Source organism: Falco rusticolus, chromosome 7 (assembly GCF_015220075.1).
Source record: "Falco rusticolus isolate bFalRus1 chromosome 7, bFalRus1.pri, whole genome shotgun sequence".
NCBI classification, from domain to species: domain Eukaryota; kingdom Metazoa; phylum Chordata; class Aves; order Falconiformes; family Falconidae; genus Falco; species Falco rusticolus.
The window spans coordinates 45787223-45807256 of record NC_051193.1 but is presented as its reverse complement, the minus strand read 5'-3'; the positions used below and the strand labels follow the sequence as shown (position 1 = coordinate 45807256).

General features: G+C 48.1%; 1 long non-coding RNA gene across 1 annotated transcript; it reads left to right on the top strand.

The window, feature by feature from the left end:
• The first annotated feature begins 1688 nt into the window (after positions 1–1688).
• LOC119150654 lies at positions 1689–19681 on the top strand. Its single transcript, XR_005105172.1, has 5 exons — positions 1689–1859; positions 2358–2491; positions 11313–11409; positions 14768–14948; positions 19580–19681. It is a non-coding gene; the product is annotated as an uncharacterized LOC119150654 (long non-coding RNA).
• The last annotated feature ends 353 nt before the right edge of the window (positions 19682–20034 follow it).

The window sequence follows — 20034 nt, the reverse complement described above, 5'->3', positions numbered from 1 at the left end:
GGTTGCGGCAGAGCAAAAAGATGAGTGTGATGCAGATGGAGAACAGGGTATCTAGTTAGAGCTGGCAACCATGGATTCGTACCCTCTGGGCACTGAGGAACAGCAGATGACCTGCACGAGAAGCCCGATGGTGGCTCCCAGCTCTGGGCACAACTGAAGCTTGACTTTCTGTAGCTTAAAGCTGAGGAAAATCGGGGAGGGGGGAAGGGCTTGTTTTTGGATGTGTCCTTTGCCAACTTTCATAAATACAGGAAGTTTCAGAAACGCCCTTGCAGCAGGAGAGCCAGCTGACCTCCAGCACTAAGGGATGGTCATGCACACAATTCTACAGGTAAAGGAAACAGGTCTGGGCTCTGGCCCAACCTCCTTGTAAAAAAAGCATTTAAACCACCCCACCTGTCCCCCTGCACGCAGTCTGCGAAACAACTTCTCTCCCTCTGCTGTTAGACCCTGATGGCTGTTCTCTGTGTGGACGCAGTGCATATACAACATCTATGTACAAAGCAAAGCAACTTGACCTCCAGAATAGCTTTCAGCCAGGCAAACTGGACTTGGTAAGAAATAATCAGTTACCAGCAGCTGGGCTGATTTTATTCAACAGATTCCTAATGCTGTTACAATTCTGGGAGTTAGGGGTTTGTGAAAGGGTTTGAAACATCTGTGGGAACTCTGTAGCCATGTGCTTAAATGTTGCATAGCATACACAGCGGGCTAATGAGCTCCATAAAGGATCTCCAGAGACTGTATCCATCCTCCCCATACTGCAGGTTTCAGGCTACTTTTTAGTCTTGCTTTGCTGTCAGCTCTGGTACAAATCCCCATGATATACAAAGTGTGCAGTAGCTTCAAGCGGCTGCGAGCACATGATCCTCTTCCCCACTCATTGTTTCTGTTTAGCAGCTGGACTAATAGCAGGCCATTTACCTTGGTCCTTCCCATCCCTGCTTTAGCGTGCAGCTGCGCGGCCACCACGCAGGAGGCACAGGAGGCTGTGCTTATGCCAGCCAGCAGCAGAGCGCTGGCTTCCTGGAAGGGGGAAAATAGCCATGGTCCCTTGTCTGTTTCAAGACCCAAATGTTAACACAGAGGACAAAGAGGGTTTGAGAATCTCCTGTAGCATAACATTTGAGAAAAAGCCATATTCCAGTGGTTAGGCTGAAAAAATGTTTCCCTTCAACTGTTCTTTGTTAACATTTTTCTGCTCCATCTCAAAAACGAATAACATGGGAGATGCCAGTGCTAAAGATAGGCTAGTGTTTATCTCCAAGCAGTTACAATTCAGGCAAAAGGGTGAAAAGCCAGGGTGTTTTAGTTCTGTCCTGGAGAGGCCCTCCTGAATGCAGCTGGAAAAATAAAGCTCCCTTCCAGTCTTCCTGTGCTGCTAATTTTGAAGGTTTCTCTTGCAGCGGGTTTTAGCATCATGGCCATCTATCCTGTAAGGATTGCAGGAAGACCTATTAAATTCACTTTATTGAGGGTAATGACTATATCAAAGGGTTTTAAGTCTGTCACCCACTACCTAGGCTTGAGATGTGGGTTGTGCATTTCCTTTCAGCAATTCACAGCTTAAAAGCATCCAGCAGATGCCACTTACAGTGGTGCTCCGCATGGTAGTGAGTAGGCACGAGCATTCTGCGTCTGCACAGGAAGGAGCTGAGAGCCACACGCTCATGGCGCAGAAAGACAGGTCTCAGGGCAGAGGGGAGACTGAGCACCCCAGGGTGGCCTTCAGCCCTATTTCTCCTTATCACAGGAAATCACACAGCAGAATGTGTCTTCAATGGGACCTGCAGTTTATTCTGATATCACTTCATGTGTAAATCATCCTATCCTCTGCAGCAAGAGGAGCATCTGGTGGGGTGAGTAAAAGCTTGAACTTGAAAGCAATTCTTTCATTGTCTTCCTGGTTTTGTCCAGTCCCCTTCGAGATCGTCGGCATTTTTCCCCTTTGCACGTGTTGAAATGCTGCATTAATTTAAAGCTACCCGTGCTGGTGTGGTGGGTCTGTACCTCTACTTCTTCTGTTGTTGGCCTGACAAGTGTAGAGGGTATCTGTATGGTGCAGTATCATCACTCTCCTAGCATCAGGGGGAAAAAAAAAAATCGTCTCTGTGCATCTTATGGACAAGCTTTTTCAGCTTTTTCTCCAAAACATCTTACTTAAATTCAACTTAGTAATTCCTGGGGGATTTCTGGTTGCAATTTAGTGTCTACTTCAAGGGACTGAGCACAGTCTCCTCTCCTTCTGCTGTTGGATGACCTCTCTCATCTCTGAGTTTCCAGTGACCCACCAGGGATTCTTCAGAGTGTAGCTGTTATCAGGAACAAATGGGAGAAGGTGCTTGTGATTCCTGCAGGTTTCTGTGCTGGGATCCTGAGAACCCGTTTGCTTTAGGAGCTGGTTTATGACGACATGTCTCCTGACCCTTACCAGTGCTGTGGGTCTGATTCTGCAAGAGCGTGATGGACAGACTGCGGGACACGGCCCTGGGTAAGGAACACCACATGACCGCTGTTATCTAACCTCCAGAGTAACAGCAGAACCATAGGACAAACCACAAAACCTATTTAATTGTTATGCTGACCCTGAATAAATTGCTGCGTAACAGAGGCCGACAGGCGAGCTCTATCAAATCTGGTTGCTGTGGTTTTTCAAACGTTAACGTTAGCCGTGCCAGCGGTTTGCTGGCTGCCCTCTGCGGGGTTGTAGCTCCCTGGCAGCGTGTGGCCCTCAGCCTTTGTGGCCCCTGGCCTTAGGTGTGGGCTTTTGAAGCCACCACCAGAAATTAGCATGGCTCTCCAGGCTGCTTTTAGCCATTTTTGAACCTCAGCTCCTGTCGCATGGCTCAGCCTGAGCAGTCTTTTGTACATGGGGCCTGCATTTCTGTGGGGAAAAAAAACTTTGGGGAGGTGCAGATAGCCTGAAGTCCCTGAGCAGAGCTCAGGCTGTCTGTGCAGTGATGCACCAGCGCCCTAGATTTGCAGTTTAGCTTCTCACAGCCATCTTAAACAGAGCGTGCAAGCTGTGCACAGTGCTTCAGCAAGCCTGGCTTCTAACTTTAGGGCTATTTCTTAAGCTGTCAAGGTGCAAGATTACATCCTGAGCAGAAAATAATCAGGTGTCCAGTAATAACACAAGTAAGAGGAACTCATCTTCTCCTCAAGTAGGAGGCCATTGCACAGTATGGAGAGGTTGCCAGGTCAACCCTGCAGGCTTTATCAAGAAGTAGTACATGGTCTTCCACTTGAGTAGCCACCTGAAGTCAGGTGGCTGAACTTGGGGGAATTAATTAACTGTGGGAACAAATTAATTCCCAAACAGCATCTCATCACATGTACATGCATGTGTCTCCCTGTGGCTGGTCTATCTACTCTAGAGTGAGCGCTGCTAACAGAGCAGCCCAGCTCTTGACTGTAGAGCAAAGCACCTCCAGATATTTATTGACAGTGCAATTAGTTTAACTGGTACCAGGGGAGAAGGAAATACTTCCTGCATAACCAATAACTGCGGTGTCAGAGTCGTGTAACCGTTATTTGTGCCAGAACATCAGCTTTAAGACGATTAAACATGTCAGCTTGGTAATTATGCACTTATGACTACAGTGTTAGCAAATGCCATGGCATGTTACAAATACCATGGGGTCAGATCCCGATTTTGGCTGCACTGGTGTCAAACTGGCTTTGGTCCAGCTGTGCTCTGGAATTTATCTGGATTTGCCCCTTGAGTATTCATGCTATTTGCTGATGTTGCTGAGCATGTTTCTGGACTGGCTTGAAATGTCCAAGCCATTGCTCCCCTGCTCTGTGACACCCAGGATACTCTGAGGCTTCATGCAACATTGCACAAGTTTAAGCATCCTTGTGCTTTAGAAGCAGTGTGGATGATATGCCCTTGCCTGGTTGGGTCATCTGTTCCCTGCTCCTAGATAGAGTGGGAGCTGGTGGCAGTGATGGGCAGAGGCTGGGGGAGCTGGAGCAAGAGGGGAGGAGGCTTTTCTTTTGGCTCCTCTGTGAGTCCATACCAATATGAAACTGCGGAAGACTTTCTTTGAAACCAAACTGAGGTTTGCCTGGGTCTGATTTCAAATGAAATAAGATCTACCATGATAATTTACGACTCTGTCCAGAACAGAGATTCTTTGTTTGGAAATATTTGCATTGAAAAAGTTGAAGTTTTTTATTAGGATCTGGTGAAAGGGAAGTTTTCTTCCTTGGCTTGATTTAAAACTCTGTTGTGGAAGATTTTTTATTTTTTTTCTTCGCTGTGAAGAAAATGACCTTTCTTGGGCAGGAGGGAAGAAGACTGGCAAGAAGGGGGAGAGGGAGGGAGAGAACACAGCTTGCTTGTGAAATGGCTCTTGGCTAATACAAAACCATGTGAAGGATGTTTATATGCTTGTTACTTTTAATCTTGGGTTCTGGCAAGTCAGTGTTTTCCCTTTGAGAAGTATTTGGAGGTCCTGACCGTAATCATTAAAGATCCATTTCAGTCTCTTTTCACAACAACCTCTGATGTCTGAGGGAGCCTGCACTCTGCTGACTTGAATATTTCAGGGGAAATTCAGGGAGGTAATGTGGTTTTTCCACTGTTCCTTATGTAAAAGCAAACAGAAGGAAAGCAGCATCGGAAGCATAGGTTATTGCTCGTGCTTACTGTTAAACATTTGCTGTTACGCTGTGTTGGATGCATTTCAACTGCGTGTGGTTGGCATTTATCACCTGGGAATGCATGCAGAGGGCTTTCATCAGATGTGGTACCATGGTGACCCGCACAGCTCCAGGGTACTCTGTGCTTTGAAGGCAGGCTGGATGGTCAGGTTTTGAAGGAGTGAAAAAGATGCAGAAGCATCAAAACCTGGAAGGACACAGCTCTGTCACTTCCTAGAGAGGCAGCTGAATTAGGATTGCTTGGGAATGGAGCTGCTGGAGCAGAACCAAATGGTGCAGGGAGAAGGGAGAGGCAGGAAGGAAAGAAAGAAAAAGAAAGAAGACAAAAACACTCAGCCTTAGAGTGAATTTGGATGTGGCCTGCCTGCCTAAGAAGGCAAACAAGAGAGCCTGGTTTTAATCAGCTTCCATTAGTAGCACCCTGAGTTTACACACCCTTGGGATCCAACAGAATGAGTTGAAGTTTTGCCTGCTTTTTCTAGTTCTGAAGCATATTGACATTTTTATGTGACATTTTTGTTTGTTTCCCAAAATAAAAATGAGAGTTATCGACCAACTCCTCCTTTTCCCAGAAAATCAACCCGAAATGGCCAATCCACTAGCTTTAGGAGTTTAGTTATTCATTTTATGGTTGTGTCTATGTGTGTGTGTACTCCTGGATAAAATGTTCCTATGTATTTTTACCATACGGATGAAGCAAGGAAGCAGGCAAAGCAGGGGAAGTGGCAGGATCGCTGAAATTTCTACTTCGTTTTAGATGCGAAGGTGCTCTGGGGCTCAGAGCAGGGTGCTGGCAGCTGGCGCTCCTGCTTGTTAGGGGTCAGAAAACAGTCTTGTGCTCGCAGGGAGAGGTGGAGAGTTAGGGGAATGAGTGCCGTTCCTGATGCTCTTGGTGCACTGCATGGCCCTGCACAAGCTGCTTCTCTCTGGAGCTCAGTTTCCCTGCAGGAGAGCGGACAGTTGATGAGGCTTGGTGTGTGAATCCCTGCAGGTGGAGGTCTGTCGCTTTGCAGCCACGGGAGATGCGTTTGGTTGATGAATGGAGAGGACTTGGATTTATTCAGGGGACAAATGCCCAGCAGTGTAATGTCATGGTTTATAAAACTTACAGCTGTCTGGTGAGATCACCTGTGCCAAAGAAGGAGACTCTGCTTTGCCGGAGAGCCCCACGCAGAGCCTGAGCCCCGCCGGTCCAGACTGCCTGTGTCACCCATCAGAGGCTGCGTGCAGCCCCTGGCTGACCAAAGGCACCTGCGCTTCAGGGACATGGACACACACAGACTTTCTGCTGCTCAGAAGATACTTCTGGGAACTGGGGAGGAAAAAGTGTCCTGCCACTTGCTGGTGATCTGTGCTAGGGTTTCAGGACAAGAAAGCTGATGAATGGTATTTACACATTACTGGGCTTCTCTGGTGTCCCATCCTTTTGCTCAGGAACCGGAGCCTGGTGGCTCTCCTCCTCCTGCCGTGCCGGGATCCCATAGCATTTCTCCATTAGAAAAGGGCTTATTTTGTCAGCATGAATGTGAGTCTGGATTAGGGAAAAAAGAGGGCTTCACATGAGCATCTGAGAGAAGAGGGTGGGTGGCATTGTGTCTGAGCTGAAATGTGGTTGTTTCAGGAACTGAGTGGGAAGGAGCTGAGCAGTAGGACATCAAAGTACGTGATGGCTGAGTAGGTCAGCCAGAAAAGAAGCAACACTTTATCTGGAAGAAATACCTGAGCTAAACAACATAGCTAAGTAAATAGTGCCAGCAAGTCCTTACAGGCAGAGATGTCATGCCTCTGTAGGACCAGCATATGACTAGGGTGGCAAAAGTGAGCACCCAGAGGGGATACTGAAATGGGCGAGCTGTTCTGATGGAGAGAGTGTACAAAGGTAACCAACAAAGCAATAACAAGAAATTTCACCTAACCTCATTACAGACCCAGTAAATATTACAAAAGGGCATGATGGTGATGCTATGTGTTGTTGGTACTATAAACAGTGCTTTCCTAGAGCAAAAAGTCTGAGCACCTACAAGCCTCAGGGAGCTCTTGATTTAGCTCAAGGAGTATACAGATGCAACGAGAAGGCACTTTGTAATAGAGATAATCAAGCCTTCAAATATCATGGTTCTGTAGGGTGAAACTCTTCCTCCCCCCCTCCTCTACTACAAAGCCTTAGCTTCAAGGATGAAAATGAAAAGAAGTCAAAAGAGTAAAAAAGGCTTGCAGATATCTAGGCCCTGGATATTAGGAGTCCATGATAAATTTAACTACCAGAAAGACTTTTCAAAAAGAATAAAAATAGCTAGCATAGTTAAATACTAGATTAAAGAATATTATTAGAAGTAAAAAGATATCCTGCAAAAAGCATAAGTCATGTCCAAAGGGGGAAAACAGAAAGGATCATAAATACTGGGATGTTAAATGTGAAATCATAATAAGACATGCTTAAAAAAAGATCTTGAAGAATGGCTTGTAAAAGGCTAGAAGCTTCTGCTATAAGCTTTTGCAAACACATTGAAAAAAAGAAGCTCTCTAGAAAGTCTTTGGCCCTCTGGCTGAACAGAGACTAAAGTGAATACTCAAGGAGGATAAGGCAATGTCAGAAAAGCTAAGTCCACTCTGCAACACTGTAAATGATGTATACTTGACTATATATTCAATATGAAGTATTTGAAAGCAGCAATTATTGGTGGTGAAAGGTGCTGGAGTCACTGGGGATAGTCTCCAGTCAACTTGCTACTCAGGAACGATTAAGTGATGAGAATGATGACAATTACCAGGAAAGAAATCGAGAGCAAAACAAAAATCCTAATCTGACAGCTGTCTAAAATGACAGTGCTCTGGTATCTTGAATATTCTGTTTAGGTCTAGTTCATTTATTTTTTTTTAAAGGTATCTATATTTACTGCTGTTTAACAGAAATGTAAGAGAGTTGTTTGTCTGGGAAGAAAAATCAGAAGATAGGAGGCAGATGCAGGAATTAATGAAGAATTTGTGAAGATCAGTGAGAAGCTTCTTAATTGTTTCTGACAATACAAGAGCCGAAGCAGCATACAAGTTATTGGAAAGTAGTTTTAAGACAAACAAAAGGAAATACTTTTCTTGTGCAATGAATAACAGAATCGCACAATTCACTGTCAGAGGATGTTGTGGATGCCAAAAGGACTAGCCCACTCAAAATGGAATTAGGCAAATTCCTAGGAGACATGTTTATGCAGAGCTAGTAATGATCGCATGGGGGACAGTAGCTCCCCAAACCACAGGTGTCCAAAGCCAGGCAGGCACTCCCAGGTGATGCACTGGTGCTTCCCTGCAGCCTGTGCACATGGCCGTGGTTGCAACCAGGATGAGGGACCTTTATCTGACCAGCCACAGCCTCTGGGCACCCCTGGGCTGCTGCCCAGCTGTGCTGGCTGCCTGAGCTGCTCTGGGGCAAAGTCCAGCTCCAGTCCTGTCCCGAGTGCGACCCCACAGCTGCCTGTCTGGGCAGAGCAAGAGCAGGACAGGGGTGCTGATCCCCTGCCAATGCTCCCGAGGCAGGTCTGGGCTGGGGCAGTCCTCATGGCTGTCATTGAGCAACAGCCCCTTCCCCATGCAGCCCCAGGTCTCCAGCAGCAAGCAAGCACTGGTGTGGTCCCTCCAAGAGCATTATTGATACCTGCCACAGATAGAGGAGTTTGGGGTTGTAGTGTTTGCTGCATAGATGCTGTGTTATGCCCGAGGTTGAGGGAAGGTTTTGTTAGGAGCCAGGCAGGCCCCTCCAAGGCTTGCTGCACTGACCAGCCAGCTGGCAGGGCATCAGCGCAGGTGGGCTGAGGCGAGAGGCTTCGTGTCCCTGTGCAGTCCCTCTCTGCCCTACAGCGATACTGTGCCCAGTGCATACATTTGTGTGTGTGGTGTGTGTGCTGACTGCGTTGGTTGGTTTCAAGTGGTTGGAAATTCAGCTTTATAAGCAGAAAACAAAGATCTCTGTCCTTGTCCTCCCATGTCTGTGTCCATATGGACGTGAGCTTTATCTCCTATCCTGTGCTCAATTCCTGCGTAGGCACTTGGAGACTTATCTTAAAGTGAGCATCAGCACCACCTCCAGAACATATCTAAATAAAGCAGAAGTTGAGTGCCAACATATGGTTCCTTTCCAAATGCCATGTTGGTCTCACTAGAGAAAATGGTTATTTTCACAGGCTGTAGGGTTAACATTTCAGGGGGCATGATTAGAAAATTGGGCCAAATTTTGCAATGACTAAGTAACTCCACTCAATAAATGGAATTATACTGAGTGAGGAATAAATCACCCCAGAAATCTGGCTTAGGGTTTGTTGCTGGAGCCCAGACAACAATAACAGGTAGACTGGGACTGTATGTGAAAAGCTGGGATTGTGCTTTTCCCCTGCTGTTACCAAATGTGCAGTGTCTATTTTTATCGAGTATGTTCCTAGCTCACGTACAATGGGCTGAAAGCTCTTGTCACGGTGTGATGCCCCCACTTCCTACACAAACAAACTCATACACATGTGCAAGGTCTTGGCTGATCCTCACAGCCTGGTTTGACGTGCTTCCTGCTGCTTATCTGCTGGGCTTGACCAGGCCAGTGAAACTCTGGAGAGGGTCCCAGTGTTGCTGTGCCTAATGGACTCTCCTGCCCAGAGCTTTCCAAGTCCTCTCCTTGCTTGGCTCCCCCAGGAGACCTGTGCCTGCTGTTCCTCAGGCTTTAGCAGAGACTTGTGGTCTCAGAGGACCGGGACCATCTGAGCAGGAGGCAGGCTGAAGAGGAAGGCTGCCACTGTTGCAGTGGTCCCTGGCACACCAGGGGCAGGATTCTCTACAGAAACCACTGGGGCCAGGAGGTCTTGCTGACTTTCTTGCAAGAACTGTTTGCTCTGACAGGTCCTTCAGGCTTTTTTTTTTTTTTTTTAATACTGTTCAGATAAAAAAAAAACAAACACTGTTAAAGCAAGGAAACGTCAGGGCTCCCTTGCCCATCCACTGGCTCTTGGGAGCCATCTGGATCTTGCCCATTCTTAAGGCTTCTGTGGCCTGAGGCCTGCTGCCATGTCCTCTGTGAACATCTTGAGACCATGATGGACCTGAGGGGCATAAGGAAAACTGGCCAGGCCAGACTGCAGTGAGCTTGTTCCTCTGGACTTTGCTGGGCTCACTGCAGGCCAGGAGCTATGTGCCAAGCTCCTCCCAAGCTGCTCCAGTTCAGCCCCTGCACATCAGCAGGGCTGTGTGAAGAGAAGGGCTCAGGACTCAGGACTTTTGGAGACCATTTTCTCACACCTCCTGCCATTGTGTCCTTGTGAAACACCAGATTTGGGTCATTAAAGGAGTATACGCTGTCCAGCCCACAGAAAGCGGCCTCTTTCAGCTGTGATCCTCGAAATATAAATACGGTTGACATAATGTTTAGCTCAGCCTTCTCCAAGTACATTTTGTTTTGTGCAGCTCTGGTTTGTTAGTGTTCTCAGCTGAACAAAACCTGCCCCAAGGAAGCAGTGCCGAGCCTTCCGAGCAGAGCACCTCTTCCCACCGCATCCATCACACAATGTTCTGCTCTTTCTCGCCATTATCCCAAAGTGAACAAACTTCACAGAAAGGTGTAACTCTACTCAGTGTTTGCACTGCCTGCCTGCTTCTCCCCAATCTTCCCTGAGCTTGCAATGCTGATTTACAGCCCAGTGACTGCCTGTCTCCATAACCCCAGCGGATTCACGTTTTCCGTTTGCTATCTCTCTTGGCCTGATGCATGCTCAAGTGGGACAGCTGTCAGACTTGGCCTCCTTCTTAGCAGCTTGTAAGGACACCACAGTTCTCAAAACAAGTGTTTTTTTTACCATCTCTCTCTGCTTGTTGGTGGCACTGATCTGAAAGCAGCTCTCATTGATGTGTCCTGGCTACCTCACACTTTGGCCAACATCCTCCATCATACCTAACGCGGTGAGAGCATCACAAAGGCAGCTTGGGTGAGGGATGCCTGTGCTCTGGAGAGGGGTAAGGCTTCTCTCCCCATCTCCAGCCTCATTTCACGATTCCCCTGATGCAGCCTCAGTCAGAATCAAGCCTGCCACTTACTTAACCTTGTGCGTGCCTGTGAAAGCCTCTACATCATGCTTGATGTATTATGGAGATCTCTCCTTCTATCTCTGACTGCCACACCACATAGATGAATTAATTAAAAATATGAATAAGTAAGTATTTCCTGACAAAATGCTGTGGGGTTTTTTTTTTTTGGTCAGGAAATTACTTGTTTATTTTTTCTGCTGTCTTGAGTCTTCTTTGCCCAGCTTAAATACTTGCTTTTGATTAAAACTGGAAAAATCTGATTTTGCCTGTTCTGTGTAGCTTGGGGGCCTGACACTGCCCTTCTCTCTGCTGGGTTGGGTGAGGGTATCTCCCCCTGGCCCTGGGGATCCATGGGGATGCACAGGGCTGGTGAGGCAGTGCTCCCAGGAAGGGTGCTGGTGAGGTAGGGGGGTGGCAGAACATTTTGGGGGGGCCAGGGCAGAAAGGCAGCAGGAGATGCGCAAGTGACAGCTAAAGCCAAATTTTCAAAATGTTCTGCTTTTGTTTCTTTCACCAGAGAGAGTGACATTTTCAGGAAGGGACTGCTTTCTCCACTTTTTCTGTCTAATTGCTGCTGTTGATTTCAGGCCTGGTGAACAGAGCTGGGTGTGATGGCAGAGGGCTGGGAGAAAATGTGTGCAGCCACACCGTACAGCCACACATCAGCAGAGGCCGCGGGCTGAGGTAACTTTTTCAGTCGCTCCTGAAAGAACTGTTCAAGCACTTCTGTCAGAGTCTTCAGACTTGAAAAAACACTGTTAAGGCTTTTTATTTCATGCTGCTATAACAGAAAAGTGTTAGGGCTCCCTTATTGGCAAAAGGCAGGGGGGCTGATGCCTTACGGGAGGCTGTGTGAGCGCAGGAGCAGCCCGTGGCACAAGCACTTCTCTGTCCTGAGGGTGCACGTTGCTTGCTCATGAGCTGCTGGGCCACAGTTCCCGTTAGTGTCTTCCAGTGCAGACATCTAAGCCCAGTGTGCCTCAGCCCTACCTGCCTTTGGGGATGCTTTAACCTGATTAAAACTCAGGAAAAACTCTGACCTTTCTGTGTTGCTCATCTAGCATAGTTAATACAGTCCCAGCCCCAGCTGCTCTCAAGCGTTACAACTCCTTGGAGACTGTCCAGCCACCCGCAAACACACCCGAACACCCACCTGGACACAGACCTTGTAAAACACGGGAAACAACCTACCACAAAGCGCTCTCAGTTAGTTTATCCATGATTTACAGATGCGTGTGCTAAACACAAACCCAGCACATCACATGCACCTCCTGCTCAAGCACACCAAACACAAACCCACAGCTTTGTTTACCCTGGCACTGCAGGTGTATACTGAATGCAAAATGTGTCCTCATGGCACAGGGTTTGTCTTTCAAAGAATACAACTGTCCAAAGTGGCCAGTAAAAGACGAGCTGGACAAGCAGCTCCATGAGAGAAGTTGCAGAGGCCGAGGCTGCCTCCAGCCCAGCTTTGCTGCTGGGTGGCTGTCCTGCTGGAGCTGCTTCAGCTGGCCCCTGCTGCAGTGAGAGCTGCCAGCTGAACACAAAGACTCCTTGTAGTCTGGGGCTGCTGTGGCCAGACCGAACCGCTGAGAAAACTGTTGCGTCAATATTTACCCGAACCACACGCACAGCTCCACACGCTGTCCAGAAGTGTGTGCGCTTAGCTTATGCCCTGCACGCCGAATTGCATGTGTTTCTGTGTGTAAATCCAGAAGAGCATGTGTGCCCTATGCAGCACACATCAAGCTACATGCAAGCTGCAACCTCGCACTGCACATCTCACTGAAAACCTCTCTGTGTGGAGGAAACCACAGTCTCTGGCACTGGCTGAAAGACAGGAGTGGCAAGGCTCTTGGGGATGGCCAGTGTGTAGAAGGCAGACCTCAAACTGAAATGCCGCCAGTATTTTAGAGATGGGACTCTATGACACTTTGGTGGCTAACAGGTGTGTGGAAAATAGCCTCTGGTTTCTCAGTCTCTGAATACCGCATATGCCTCCACTAGTAAGTGACAATTAGCGTAGGATTAGCTGGCCAGCCATGGTGAAGTGACAACCAGAGGGCAAAGGTGGTTGCCATTAATGGCAGGAGCCCTGAGAGGCTCTTCTGACAAGTCAAAACCAGCCCTTGGCTTGCTGAGAAGGGGCCTATGAATAACACACAACACAAGCGCTTGTTGTCCTTAAAACGGAAAGCTGTAAAAAGAGCACAAATAGCCCTCAAATCATGACTGCTTGTTCTTGGCTTGTGCTCACTGTGTTTCAGCTGCAGTCTCACAAGGACTTACCCTAAGGCTCTGGTTTAATGTCTCTCCAGGCTGGCTGGGAGAGAAGGGAGTTTCTAGGGGTCTTCTTTTGTGCTGGGAGTTTGCAGTGACCATGTAATAAACTGAGGGATTCAAGTGGGTTTTGCTGAGACACAGCATCCCGAGTGGGCTGAGCTCCTGCTCGCTCAGCTGCTTATTACTGTTACGTCTGACAAGGCTGAGGCAGGAGGTCAGGGCTTTTCACATCACGCTTGTGAGCCAAGGTTTCACCCCAGGCTCCTCATACTTCAGCTACATGCTGCAGCAGGGGAAGGACAAGCAAGTCAAGGACAAGGCTGAGTGTGCAGGGGGCTCTTAGTAGCCTTCTCAGCCCTGGAGGAAAACTGGAGGTGTGAGTGAATGCATTTAAGGCTCTTGAGCTGGAAAATAAAGAACAGGAACCTCAAATGTATTGTTTTTAGCACAATCACCTGTGTACTGCTCTGCTTCTCTCCCATGAAACAAAGTCAGAGCAGCTTTATCTTATGGTATTTTGGGGTACTGATGGTTGGTGCTCAAATATTTGAGGTTGGAAGGGCCAGGTGAGGGAAGTGGTATTTGTTCCCCCCAAAACTGACCATTTTGAGAAGGTTTCTTGCTGGAGGCCACTTGAAGGTATCAGAGCTGTCTTTTCCTTTCTGTCTCCCATCAGGAAGGCTGAGGCAGAAAAACAAAGTATAAGATTAAAGGAAGATAGGGGTGAATGTTACAAAGACTGGGATTGTGGGAATCTTTGTTGACAATTGGTACCCAGCAATGCTGAGCCTGTGACAAGCTGTGGAAGCTGGTACTGCTCTAGATCCTAGGGAAGCCACAAGCGACACTGTGAAAAAAGGTGATGCCCGATAACATCAGGCCATGGAAGAACTAGGAAGGGCAGGCTGGGCCCTGGAAGTCTTGCTGTACAGATGGACAGCATGGTAATAGACGTGCAAGTGTCCTCTGTTACCTGCTTCACCCTTGGTCACAATGCTGAGCCTGCTTCAAGACCCACTTTGTGCTCCCCACGCTTTCTGAGGTGTATGTATCTGAGCTGAGGTCAGGCTTCCTTTGCAGTAAGCTCTCGGGGGACAAGGAATGGCAAATGAAATCCAAAAGATAAATGGTGCTTGTTAATCCTTTCTGTGTGTCCCAGCGACCTGGCTTTGTTGTTTAATGGCTGGCAGCTCTCCCTCTGTGCATTGTTCCCTGGAGACCAAACGTATAAACCCTCAGCTCCTCACATATCTGGTTCCAGCAGACGGGGATCCAAAAAGGCTTTTAGAAGAGGGATTTCTGTTCGCTTGCCGATTATCGATTGGTGCAAAGAACAAAATGCTCTCCATGCAGTGGTAGCCCACATATCTTTGTATCTTTAGCAATAAAACCAAATACTGGCTTCTGAAGCACAAAAGCGCAGCCAGGACACTGCATGGCAGACCTATGGCTGCTGCTTCTCACTGGGGCCTTGCTTCAGACTCCTAACGAGGGGGTCAGCAGAGAGGCTTTTGTGATGGGATGAGGGATGTGGTTAACGGTTTTTCTTGGTTCTGCCAGAGTCTATGCATGCGTGGGAAGCACGGCTCCCCCTCCCTGCCCGCATGCTTCCTTTCCCAGGAGACTTGAGCCTGACCGTGGCAATGGACGCACTTGATGCACCTTGGTGTCCTGCCTGCTGGGCATGAACCTGGGGGAGCAGGCTGGGGCTGGGTGCAGTTCTTCCACGAGTCTGATCCAGGGCTTTTCTCCTAAGTAGGAAGCCAATCATGTAAACAACTCCCAGGAGGTGCTGATATTTAGCAAAGAGGCAATGCAGTCTGAAGCACATCACACTCTCCATGGGGGACCAGCCTGCAGTAGAAGAGCTTTGCTCTGGACTGGTGTGACAGGAGGTCCAAGACAGGATGGATCTATCCATGGACCAGTAAAACCTTCAGGTAAGGCAGTCATCTGTTTGGACCAGTGGACCTTGCCTGTATAACCAGCAAAGGGGAATTGTACTGCACATTAGGGATGTATTCTGTATAATCTTGGCAAGCTCTCCTACACATCAGCGTGAGGTACATGAGTGGGCAGTGGTTGTGCCCACAGCTGTGCAGAGTGGCAGAAGCTTTCAGTGTGGTTCTGGGGCTCTACAGACCTCTTAGGGCTACTGTGGTCAAAGGAGAGTGGCTCTTGCTTCCCCTGGACTGACTGGCAGGGCTGTGACAGAGCCATGCTGCAGGTGTGGAACACTCCAGCTTGCTCAGCTCTGGGTGGGTTTATTACTTAGGGCATAGCCTCAGAAAACAGGATCCCAGAACCAGCTGGGTCCAGGAGCTGTTATTTAGTAATTTAATGCAATATTTAGGATAGATCTATATTAATTTTATGTATGTGTTTTTTAAAAAATACATTTTCCTTTTTATTTTATTTATGCATTTTCCATTTGGGTATCTGCTTAGTTCAGGCAGTGAAGTTAGTCATGTCAATACCAGATATTGAATCTGTTGTACTACCAGAGCTCAGAGGGAAAAGCTAAGGCTGAACATCCACCCCAAAGCCAGCACTTCCTAGCTCTGAAGGCTTAAACCCAAAGAGGACCCACCATGTCTTTAGGATTCTGTACCCAACATTAAAGTGTTGCAATCATTCCAGCTTAAACCTATAGATGCTCAGCTAGTGATGGCAATCAAGTTTCTGGCTGCCTGCCCAACAGTGCTGGCTGAAGTCTCAGAGAGGACTGGCCTGACCCCATAACTGTCCTCAGGCCAGGTCTCCTAGAATAGACCTCAGATAAATGTCCCTAAACAATGGCATCTGTATGCCATTTTATATGCCTGTCCAGCGGACAGAGCATTAACCTTTGGAGGGACAGAAATGAACGGTTGTGCCCAGTCCTTACTCTGGGGAATAAACCTGGTCCCCCCCACATCCTGGAGGGCAGTGTAGCTGAAGGTGACTGCAGAGCCCCTGGCTCCAGCTCTGTGGCCAGATTTGTCACCCTACGCAGGGTCTCAGGCTTCACGGTCCTGAAGTGAGAGACCTGCTGCTCTCAGCCCAGAGGCTGCCACCTAAGCCCTTCTCTTGGCCACTCCTACTAGCTACTTTAGCTGACTTCCAGCTTGCTCTGCTGCTACCCTAACAACCTCCCTGTCTTGTAAAGTAAGCCCTGGGAACCTAATTCTAGACTGTGCCTGTCTGTGGATGGGAAGACACCTTGGAGCTCGGCATTGCCATGCAACTGGGCTACTGGTGAGCGTAGCCCTGCTTGCTGCTAACTGTGCAACCGTGTCTTAGCGCAGCAGCAGCCTGTGGGGAGCTGGTGGTGAGGCAGACTGCACAACTATTTAAGCCTTTCATGGCTGCTCAAAGCATCACAGAGGAGGGAGATGATTTCAAAAACAGCTCCAGATCCTGGACCTCATAAGCATATCAAGAGGTGTTTATGACACCGGGCCTGGTCTCAGCCAATGGAGGTCTATGGTATACACCTTATAGGAAATGTAGTATTGAGGAAGGGTACAGGGCTTTGAATTGTCCTTTGAGATTTATAATCGGGTTGACTTTTTAAAAGCAATTCTTCTGGTGCGTTTAATACCGTGGGCACATGGAGGGCTTAAGAGGCCTAAGGCAAAAGCGAGGATTGCTCTTTAGATGCAGGCTTAGCAGAGCAGTATCCTGATGTAACAAGATCAAGCACCTGGTTCACTTCTGCATAGAGGACTTGGAGGCAATCAGCCCTGGTTGCCCCTGCCTGCTCAACCATAACTCCAGGCTGGGAAAGACATGAATTATGTGCAGAAAAATTTTGAGACTAAACGAAGAATGCATTTTGGTTCCTTTTTCTTTTTTCCAGATACAGCCTGCATCCTGTTGGGTGCAACTAGGTCAATAGTCTCAAGCACTTTTCTGTACACAGGAGGACTAGAAACATGTTTTCTTTTCTGAGCAGAAACTGAGTCTTATGCAAAGCCAAAGGCTGGTATTTAAAGATAGTGTCTTGACCTATCAGAATAAAATCCCAAGCAACAGGGGGTTGGATGAAGTGCCAGACAGGAGTGTTTTGGGGTCAGTGGGATGAAAGGAAAGGGTTTGCTCTTCTGCAGCACAGCTGTTGGTAATGAGCCAGAAGTCTTGCACTTGGAGTTTGCACGCCTGTTGCAAGGCCTACACCTTCCACATCTCTGCCGCACAGCACCATGCCTTCTTTCCCACTCTGCAACTGCTCCCAAGGGGTCTCTGAGGATGCCACACAAGTCCCGTGCTGGAGAAGTCCTGGCAGAAGTCATCCCTTCAGCTGCAGCCCTGCACTGGTATTGCTCCCCTATGTTGTGGATTCGTCCCCTGTTGTGCACCTAATGTGGTCCTGTCTGATGTCCTGGAGAAGGAGGTACTTGCAGGGCTGTTGAAGGAGCCACGTGTGCTGTGACTTCGCGCTTTGCACCAGGGGCTGCTGCCTCTTCCTATGGGGCACCCATGTTTGCTGTCCCTTTGCCCTTGGGAGCCAGTGTTCCAGGGCTGCCTGGCAGCTGCACCCAGAAATTTTGCTCTTTCAGCAAAATTGGGGTGTGCATTGCAGGGATGTCTTTGCCCCTAAGCTGACTTACTGCCAGCAAGTGCATGTATAGACCTCGCTATATATAAACAAGCAGGGTCAGAGATCTATTTTTAGCCTATCTCAAAATATTTCCCTTGCTGTGCATTTCTTGCCACCAATTTCTAGTCCTGTCTCCATGCTGCAAAAAGCCTTGTGAGGTGAGTGAGGTCTGTCAGCCCCGGGATCAGAGTGGGGGGACTGGGGAGAAAACTTTGCTATGGAACATCACCCAGCACCAGGCCCTGCCATGACCACAAGCTGAGGTGGGCACTAGTGCTAAAATGTTCCTTTGACATTTCAGGTGAGGAAGTCTCCAGGACAATTTTTAGCATTTAGAGCCAATGGCCCTGTAAAATGAAAGCCCAGCAGCTCAACTGTACTGGAGCCAGCTGTGGGTGCAGGCAGGGAGTGTTGGGAAGAGTTGAGCACCATGGGACACTTGTCCCACCACCATAAGTCCCTCCTGCAGTACTGGGTAGAGGTAGTTTTGTCCTCTCCAGGGCTGAGCTTTGCTTTCTCTCATAGCTGGTAGGGTTGGGGAGTACAGGGGAAGAGCAGCTCACTTATCTTGTGCCAGTAAGTGATGTGTTTGGTGCTGTGTGGTGGCTTCTCTCATGCCTCAAACATTTTCTGAGAGCCGTCATGGCAGTAACAGATGAAGTGCTGCTTCTGGGCTGTGGACCAGGGTTTTTTTGGGGAATTTGCTCTCCTCTCCATGTTGTCCTTCCATCTTCCCGAAGCCAGGCTGCCTTTGGAGGTGTTTACAGTACAGCTGGTGTGTCACTGCTGCTGTTTAACCTGGTGACAGGAGGTGGCTGACCTAAAGCTGGAGAGGGAATGTTTTTGTAGAGGGAAACAAGCATAAAAGGGAGGGTTTGTCTGCAGGTGGCATGGGAAGGGGATGCAGGGGCCTGTGAGAGGGCAGAGGGAGAGGACCCTGGGGGCTGTGACTAGCCTTGCAGTGACAGCTCTTTCCCTCAGCTGCATGCTCTGCCTGCTGCCACGGACCCTTTCCCTGGCTCCCCGGGGTGCTGGTTCAGAGGACGCACATCCAGCCTGCTCCGGGAAGGCATAGCGGTGCCTCTCAGTCATCTCTCCTGCTTCTGCCGCTTGCTTTGGCCACCACTGACAGACATCCCTAAGGGGTGGTTTGCTTGGAAGGGCTCCAGGCTGCAAAGGGTTCCCATGCCCCATTGCTTTGCCATGCCATTGTAAGTTACAGTGAAGCTGCTGAGCTGGGGCAGCTGTTGGCGTGTATGTGCTGCAGCCCAGGATGAGCTGATCATTTTACCCTCTTTCATCACGGGTGATGCTTGATTCCATTTGCCTTGCAATAGTCCTGGCTCGTCCTGTGCACGCGGCTCGTTACTCATGGAAACTCCTGTCACTGTAACTCAGCTCTGCGTCTCAGCTCTTGCAATTTGACTGTATATCTGCTATTTGAGGATCTTTTTTCTTGCTATCTTGGCTCCTGGAAGCCTCTGGTCTGCCAAAAATCTCTGCTTTTGCTTTTATAACACTTTCCACACTTCCTGTCCATGGAAAGAAAAAGCTTGAAAATGGGATTCCAGTATTCTCAGTAGGCTGGGGAAAGAGAAGGGAAATGCATCAACTATTGAAAAATAACCATGACTTTCTAGCAGCTTCATATCAGAAAAAGTCTATTTGGGAACATAGGGGCCTCACTGAAAGAGAAACACCACAGCTTTTTTCTCATGGTGGTGGCTGGTAGTCTTCAGGCTAGAGTCAATTTGTGTTAGTCAGGCGTCACAAGTTATTTGTTGTTTGGGTTTTTTTAATGTGTGATAATCTTGCCCTTGAGAAGCTTTTCCTGGAAGCTCCGTCATGAAAATGGGGTGCCACAATATAATTTTAGTTTGTCTGCCTATTACCACTGCTCTTATTTACATGACCAGCTATTTTTAGTGCCAGTCACAACGCAAAGTTTATTAATGGTGATGTGAAACCTCAGTGTCACATTTTTCTCAGCTAAACAGTAAGAAGCAGCAGCAGCAAGTGCTCTCCTCCAGGAGTGGAAAATACATGTGGAAATCACGCAGCCCCAGTAGATCCAATGGCCATGGCAGCAACACTTAAAGTAAGTTTGTGGACTGCTCTGAGAGCTGCTCAGGTCCATAGTTACACACCAACTTTAGGAACTGACAAAAATGTCAATGAGGGCGATGTAACATGGGTCTAATGTTAAAAATGCTATAGCTTGGTCACAACTAGAAAAATTATGGATGTTAGAGTGATACAAGAGCATAACAGCAATAATAGTGCTAAGGGAGAAATCTCTAGGTCAAGACTGAAGCAGGCTCCGTGGGTTTGAAATATCTGAGGCAGCAAATACCTTCTATCAGATGAAAAACTTTTGATCACAGCTCCTTTGGAAGACATGCCTTAGCTTACCGTCAATATTTATCACAATGGATGTCAAGCAG